General features: G+C 26.3%; 1 long non-coding RNA gene across 2 annotated transcripts in view; it reads right to left on the bottom strand.

Annotated features, from left to right (window-relative positions):
* LOC107851758 overlaps positions 1–2,231 on the bottom strand; it is an 11,316-nt gene extending 9,085 nt beyond the window's left edge. The window contains exons 1-2 of one of the 2 annotated variants that reach the window (XR_007048204.1): positions 1,679–2,231; positions 968–1,056 (exon numbers count right to left, since the gene is read on the bottom strand). This is a non-coding gene — a long non-coding RNA (uncharacterized LOC107851758). The remainder of the gene's footprint in view (positions 1–967; positions 1,057–1,678) is intronic. The other variant, XR_001669155.2, reaches the window with a different exon arrangement.
* Between the last annotated feature and the right edge of the window lie 6,929 nt (positions 2,232–9,160).

Here is a 9,160-nt window from a genome sequence, read left to right as displayed (position 1 = left end):
ATATATATATATATATATATATATATATATATATATATATCTTACTACATCTTATTTAGTTTGAAATAAAAATTTTCAACTTAAGTTTATTAAAGTCAAATATATATATATAGAGAGAGAGAGATCTTACTACATCTTATTTAGTTTGAAATAAAAATTTTCAACTTAAGTTTATTAAAGTCAAAGATGATTTGTTGTTTATGTGACTTCATTTAAATACATATCACTCATTTAATATAGAATATTAAAACTCATTTTAATTGATATATAAAATATTAATTTTTAAGTGATTAAAAAAATATTTAATTTAACATATGTAATTGAACAATAGAGTCGACATTTTTATTATTTTTTAGAGAAATTAAAATATATAAATAAACATAATAATTATTCAAATAAATTTAACGTATAATATATTCATAAATAAAATATTTCTTAAATGTGTGTGAATCTCTAATATTTCTTGTTAAATTACTTATTTTGTTCTAAATTCCATAAAATATTGATAATCTCATTTTTTTGTTAAAAAAATTCATCATCAAAAAGTGTGAAAAAGAATTACTCTCACTTTTTATTATTTAGTATCATTAATATTTGGAGAGTCAAATTCTATTTTAAAAAAAAATAAATTTTGAAATATTTTTAGCTAAATATAAAAATATTTTTTTATTTAATAATTAAGCATGTATTAGGTTAGAAAGCGAATGTCAACATACTTTAGTAACTTGTCCATAATTTATTAAAAATACCTTATATTTTATTAAAAAAAAAGTAATACATATATATATATATAATTTAAAAAGAATTTGGAGGGCAATTGTGTCTTATTCTAATTTTATCCAAGGATAACTTAACATGGGATAATAATCCCAACATATCTATGGATAACTTATCCCGGGATTAATTATTAGTCCCGATATAAGTTATCCCAAATATTGACAACCAAACAAGTGAAATAAATTTTTACCTTGAGATTATTATTTTATCCTGAAATTATTTACATCCAAATCGCAAACCAAACGGCACCTTAATACAAAAGCAAGACAAAAAGAAAACCTGTGCACGCATTTTAAAAAAATAATTATAAGTGTAATAAGATATGCAAGCTAACCCACTGGCTGAGGAATAAAATCAATGTATTATTTAATCCAAATGAACACCTTTACTTAACTAATTGTTTGAAAATGGATTAAGGGTGATTACGTAGCAACATACTCATCCATGAAAACAAAGACAATAATGAAGCCATGAAGAGAAGAAAATTAACCTCCAGCAATACTAATCCAGGGATAGCAACATAAGCTAAAGGAAATTCTTTTTCACTCATTCATTATTTTCTATAGACAAGACTAGTGAAACCAACACATTTGAGCAAGATTCTAAGCGAAATTAAAGCAGGAAAACGTTCATCGGCTAGAAACAACAGATTAATATAATGTTCAAATTGAAAGTCAGGAAACTAAACAAACAAAGAAACAAGACAAAACACTCTGTTTCAACAAGAGGCTAGGATATGAATCAGGACGGCAAAATAAGACACCAACTCAATATATCAACTATAAACTTCATAGCAAAACCTATGAATCTTCTACAACAAACAATCCCAGCAACGTCATCGCTACGACGCTAATAAAGAAACCATTACCACAAAAGAAAATTAAAGACGAAAGGTGTTTACCTTTTTTTGGCAGCGATACCAGGACGACCAACTTTTACAACAAACTTCCGTCACCACAATTTGGGATTTTGAATTTCAATTGCTCGAGTGTTCTTCGAGAATTTCGATTTCGTGAGGTTAAAGGCAAGCACCTTCAGAACCCCCAATTTTCCCCCAAAATTCTCCAAAGAATCCCCTTTTAATGGAAGCCTCGGTTCCTATTTATAATCGAAAAGCTCACATTTGAAATTCAAAAGAAAGTTTGTTTTTGTCATATAGAGTGGTTGAAGATTTGACAAAAATTGAAAGAAAAAAAAGATCAAAACATATCCCAATAAATCCGATTTTGACTGTGATGCTTCTGATTTGGATGAGATTTGGAGCAAGGAGCACACCTATCTTTGAACAAAAGTCAAATACCAAGCTCGAGATCCGCAAAATTCAGGCGTTGAAAAGAGAGAGAGGTTCGTTTGGTTGAAGCTGTGGTGTTTGCGGGTCGGATCGCCGTTGGATTTGGGTTTGGGATTTGTCGATGTTGGCTCTTTGAAGTGGGTTTTGCCGTTTGAAGTTGGTGTTATTGTTGTCAACATTGTTTGCTGTTAACGTGTAAAAAGAACGGAAAATTTCAGAAGATACAACTCTATAGCTATAATTATAACTTTTCTACCGACAGTTTCATAATTACGAAAAATAATAAATTATAATTTATATTTAAGTAAACTATTGTTATATAAATACATATATAATAAAATTTACATGTATTTATAGTATATTTTTATAAAAAGTGCATGTAATAGAAATTTATGTCATTATTTTATTCTATAAATGTTGCGTGATCATATAATCATGTAAGTGTTCTTCCAAGATTTGCACCACATATAGAATGTCACACAATCAATGATATTGAAGAACGTATTAAGGCGATGTTATCAAAGGAGCAATACACTATTTTTTGTTATAAGAATATTTGTGATGTCTATATGAAAAAAAAAGAAATGTGAGTAGTTCAAGCGCAATTAAACGGATGTATTATGTCACAAATGTATTATAAATTTTTGGGGGTATGTGCATGTATTTATATTTTATATATATAAATGTATATCTATATGTATTTTTGTACGGTGTTGGATTGTCTTTGAAATGTTTTCTGTCATTTTAGATGGTAACATATATAGTTATTTATATTTTTTACTGTTTAATATGTGTATCATGTATTTTCTGATTACTTCTATATATTTGTATATAGTTGTCCTTTGTGTTATAGAGATTTTGTGTTATATACGTTTATATATATATATATATATATATATATATATATATGAGTGAGATATGTATTTCTGTAAATACATATGCAGATACATATGTATGTTTTGTGCTGTAAATAATATCCAGATCTGTATGGTCTTGTATTTTGTATGTTTTTTGAATATGTGTATGTGATTGTTTGACAGTAAAATTTTCGAGATCGAAAAAATAAATAATTCGGGACAAGAAAAATATTGCAACAATCAATTTATTGATTTCAATATGTGAGTGTTACAATCTCTATGAATCCTCTAATTCGTCTTTTAAAATATAAATTCAAGGGCATAAAGCTTGATCTTGAATTTGAATTTGATTTGTTGATTTGAGGGACTTGATCTTGACTTGTGGTTGAATTCAAAGGCTTTTGAGCTTGTTCTTGAATATTGCGGTGTTGATCTTGAATCTTGATGAACTTGATTTGAATGCTTAAACTTCGTAGAGAAATTGGGGCGATTGATCCACGAGCTTTCTCTTGCTTCTTGTTAGAGTTTTGGGGGTTCTTTTTCGAATTATGAGATCCCTATTTATAGTTGTGGAAAGGGGAAGAGATGGACTGCCTTTGACAAATCAAATTTGAGTGATGCGACGCCTTTTATGGACTTTGATTTCATGGGCCTACTGCATTATTTTGACATGTGACATGATCCTATTGGATCCTTCCCTTTACTTCGCATGCCACATCATTGACACGTGGCGCTTATTTGGGCCTCTAAAATATGACAATATCTTAAGCTTAGTAATGTGGACTCATTATTTGTAGCCCAAATTAATGGACTAGCCTAATAAAAATTAAACTTTAATTAAACTTATACATGTTTGGACTTAAATAATAAATTCAAGTATATTAATTCGCAATATTTATTTGGGACTAATCTATTTTGAATTTAATATAATTCGAATTTTGTACGAATTTAAATTTAATAAAATTTTATCCCCCCACAGTGGTATACATATTTGTCTTTTCAAAATAAAAGTTAGAGATAGAAAAATAAAAAATATAAAATATAAAAAGAAAAAAGAGAAGTGAAAAAGAAAATAAATAAATAAATAAATAAAGAAATAAAGAAAGAGAAATAGAACTGTAATTTTACAAAAGTGTTACTATTTATTATAATTACTAATTCAGCTGTACGCGTTTCGCGCGTGTACCTCACTTTATTGAGTTCAAACGTTACACTAAATAAGATATTTGTTTAAATAATAAAGATGAATACAATAATTAAATTCAATATCTTTTGGAGAATTTATTTAATTAAATCTAATATTTACTAAAAAAAAATTTCAAACCCAATCAACATCCATCTGCCACCTGTAAACTGCAATAAAACAATACGATGATAGGAACATCAAAAAAATATAATTAAATCTAACCTTTACACAAAAAATTTCTCAAAGTCGTCTGTCACTCATCTAGCATCTGTAAATTATAACAAAATAATACAACAATAGAGATATCAAAATAATACAGCCAAACTTTACCTTTGCACAAAAAATATTCTGAAAACAGAGATATAAAAATAATACAATTAAACATAACCTTTACTTAAAAATATTCCTCAAAGTCGACCGACATTCATCTATCACTTATAAATTCATCTATGATTTATAATCTCAACAAAATAATACAATAGTGATTATAAAACTCCAGTTTTGATGAAATTAATTCTTATCTGAGGAAAAATTTAGATACTAAAGAATGACTTGAATGAAAACAAAGAAGATATACACACACGTTGAATTCTATTATCTTGACCAAAATAGTGAAGAAGTTGGGGGTTAGAAAATTAAGCATCCATCAATCTAGACATGCAACCGAATCAAGTTAGATGAGCATCAATCATATTTTTCCAATAAGGAAACCAGTTTGCTTTCTAGTTTAACGTGCATCTTAATATTTATAGAAGTATTTCCTTAATAAAGTCCTATTTTAAGAGTATTTTTCTATTCTATTTTAGGAGTATTTTTCTAATTGATTAGTACAAAGGAAAATATTAATTGATTCTCCTTCATATATTTTAGGAGTCATATATATTTTAGTAGTCTAGTTAATGTAATAAAAATAATTAAATAATAATTTAAAGAAATTAGGAGTATGTGTTATCGCACGTGTAATATTTAATTATTTAAAATTTGACAATTATATCTATTGCAAAAGTTTTTAATAAAGTGAAAAAAGTTTAAATCACTTTTCAAAGATATTTCACACTTTAATATAATAATATTAACATAACATATATTTTATTGTAAGCACATATATATATTATCACCAGAAAATTCAAGTGGTTGATGGATTGTCACTTTTGTGTTTGTCATGCAGTACCTCTTTTTTTGTTGTTGCTAGAGGCTGAGAGAGATGCATCAATTTGAACCATTTTTGTAATACAACTATTTTTTTAAAAAAATTCTATATTTAAAATCTTTCCTTATTTGTAAAGTTAATTCTTTAGAAAATTTTGGATTCTTACTTAAAACTTTTTAAAATTTGGTACTTATTGTATTTTTGTTATTCTAACGATTTCATGTTTATTTCTAGATTTTTCAAATATTTTTAAAATCAACTTTAGTTGATTTAGAATTCTTAATTTAATGAAAAAGGTATTAGTTGTAAGATTTTACTATAATATTTAATTAATTTTTAACTTTTAAAATTAAGAAAATGGTGAAAAAATGATTTTTTTTCTAAAACAACACTTTTAAGTGCGTTGCACATTGATCCCTAATCATTATTTAAATTAATTTGGAGGAAAAAATAGTGTATGAGACAAATATTTTGATGGGAATTTTTATACCTTTAATAAATAATTGTGCACTTTAAGTCGTATTCAATGCCAATTAAATATTTAGGCGTCCTAAACATTGATTTTCTTTTGTTTTTTTTCTTTTTTTTTTTTTTATATAAAATTCAGATTTAATGTTGCTCCTATATATTGGCATATTGGTCTAGAATTAAATTTAGTAGGTGGAGTTAGAAATTCTAATGAAAAAATAACAAGAAATCTTATGCATGTGAAAAGAATTCAGCAATTTATATACATGCAGAAAACTTGTTTTTAAATCTTTTAAGATGCATTTTTAGAGAACAATTACAATTTATTATAGTACTTTCCGAAATGTATTAGGATACCTATTTGATTTTAGAATATCAAAATAACTATAGTTCAGGGCGGCTTTACTCGTTGAAAAAATAGACAATCGTATTAGGCCCTAAATTTAAGGGGCTTCATTTTATTTTATTTTTAATAGTAATAGATTATAAGCTTTTTGTAAAAGAAATTATGAAGTACTATTAGTAGGAAAAATAAATTTCATGTATAAAAGTAAAGAATTATTAGAAGTTTGATGTATTTAAATTTTAAAGTGCTGTCTCAAGAAAGATTAAATGCATTGGCTATATTAACGAAAAAAGAACTATTAGAAGAAATCAACTTTAAAAAAGTATTAACAACTTTGCATCTCAAAATATTTAAAATATAGACTTCATAAAAATATATATATATTTATTTTTTCTTAAAAATTTAAGGCCTACTTTCAATTTTCGTCTTAGGCCACCGGAGTGCTTGAACCGCCCCTGCTATAGTTATAAAAACTAATCAAATTGACTCTCAAAAAGTGAAATGTAACTATTACGAAGAAAATATTATAATTTTTCAATTGAACCCCCTTCATCGTCTATCTACTCACCCAAACAGAGTTTATTACATTCATAACACTAAATACATGAATCTTATAAAAATAAGTCATATCAAGTGAATTTTCTTCCACATATTTAATGGTAAGTGCATGTAAATGTTACTAACAAAAATTGACCAAAGTTGTGTAGCTTGCTCACCTCTTCTACATCAATACAGTAAAACTAACGCTTAGAAAACAAAACAAACCTAATCCTCCAGCTGCTGTATATATTCTTGAATGTCTGCAGGGGCTCAGCTATTGCCACAGACAGGCTCTCTCTTTCGTAATATACTCAACAATTTTACTTCTTTTCTCAAATATGGCTTCTGATCTGAATTCATATTGCGTAGATATATATTGCTAGTTTGGAAAATCTTCTTTTCCATTTTGATTTATATTGAGCTTTTGAAACTTGATGTGAGGCATGTTCAAACATAAGAATATTTTCGTGCAATTTTGTGGAAATACTTGTAGCTTCTCTGTTACATTGGTCAATTTTGTGATTTTGGGCAGTACGATCCATCTCAGGGATAAGTGGAATAAGACACCAAGTTTACTATCATTATAAATAATTTTGAGATGCAACTACGCAAACTCAATTTTACCTGATTCGGGATCTTTCAAAAGCAACCTCTTTATCTTCGTGAGATAGGAATAAGATTTGTGTGCACTTTATCTTCTCCTTGTCCTACAACAATTTCAATAGTAAGAAATTGTAAAAAATATTATCATTAAAGAAATTTATGATGAACAATAAAACAATTTCAGATCTTTTATTCGCATGACAGATATCAAATACGTCTATTGAAGATTAATTAAAAAGTAATAGCGGAAGAGAGATCTAATCCCTAAAACTCTTGCACAAAACTAAAAAAAATGAATTAAAATAGTGGGTAAACATATTCTAGTTGGCACCAAAGTTGGTCATACCATTTTTTTTTCACTTGCTATTGTCCGGGAGAAAATTTCTCCATGATCATATTGAAAACATTGTATACACGTAATTTTTGATCCTCCCGAATTTAATATATATATATATATATATATATTTTGATATTAAATATTTATATTTGATCCGATATTATTTTAATTCTTATTTCATTTTTAATAATTTTTAGTTGAAAATAAATAAATAAAGTTACATTTTTGAGTTTTTTTTAATAAAAAAAAATTAAAAATATTTTTTTCTCTTAATTTTGATAAATAAGCTAGTAATTTTAATATTTTAACTATATTTTATTTTAGGATAATTATAATTTTTTTTGTATTTTTTATTAATATAAAAACATATTTAATTAATATTTTAATATTATTTTATCCTTTTTTATTAATATTATTTTTTTCTTTAAAAAAAAGAAAAAAGAAACCTTATCCTAATAAACTACTCAACCTCCCTCAATTCTATCTTGACCTAACTGTTTCCGTTTCCCCTTTTTAAGGAACTCCCTTAACCCCCAGAGAAAAACCTATGTACATTATTCGTACAGACTACCAGATACTGATTAGACAAAAAAAAACATCAAAGAAAAATAGAGAGAAAGCAAAAGACAGAGAGTGAAACACTCCAAAATATTAGATAAAAAAAAAAGAGAGTAAAGAGTGTAAAGTTGAAGTTCTAGGATTCCGCTTGCAGTTTTCGATGACGGCATTCCTATTTCTACATTTGAATTAGCCAGGTTCTTATTTAGTTCCTTCGTACTTATTTTATTACAATTATAATTTTGTTACCAAAACATGTTTTAGGTTATTTAAATAATTTCATTTGTTGGTTGGTATGTAAAGATTCATCAATTATTAGAAAGTCCGTTTCTTACCATTTTTATTATTATCTTTAAATTTACCTTGTGCGGCTATTGCAACAGTTCAATGGTGAAGATGAATACGTAATTATTCTTTTGTTTTAATGGTTACTAAGTAATTATAAAGTTATTTAGAACTAATTCTCTTGTTAAATTCATGTTGCACTAAATTCTTAGGATTATCAAATGTCAAGAATAAACTTCAATACCTTAAATTTTTTTTTAAAGAATAAATCCGAATTATTTCGGTCATGTGCTATCTCTTTAACTTGGAGTTATTAGCAGTTAATCTCTCTATAAATTTTAACATCAATTTATGTTCATGTTAAAAATTCAAACTTCATGCATTAGGCTTGGATAATAGCTATATTCTAATCACTTTTGCTATTTACTTTTTTTTTTTTAAATTTTATGTGTATTTCAAATATTTGAGTTAACTTTTCGTATATTACGATAATTGTCTTGACGAGAATTTATGAAACTAGAATAATTGGTTTCCCGTAAATTTAATTAAGGGGACATTAGAAAACTCGTTTAGGTTCATTAATAATAAACATAATAATATATTAATTGCTTTTAAATATTAGATGAGTATGAAATAATTAAAGTTCATTTTGTTTTCTAGTATCACGTGAGAATGAGTCCTCCATGATTTTTTTTTTGTTAAAAAACGGGTTAAGTATGTCAAGAGTTAGTTCCCTATGTCATATGTATTCTAAAAGTAAAT

Source organism: Capsicum annuum, chromosome 12 (assembly GCF_002878395.1).
Source record: "Capsicum annuum cultivar UCD-10X-F1 chromosome 12, UCD10Xv1.1, whole genome shotgun sequence".
NCBI lineage: Eukaryota > Viridiplantae > Streptophyta > Magnoliopsida > Solanales > Solanaceae > Capsicum > Capsicum annuum.
Note: the sequence above shows the minus strand (reverse complement) of the source record. Positions and strands in the feature narration are given on the sequence as shown.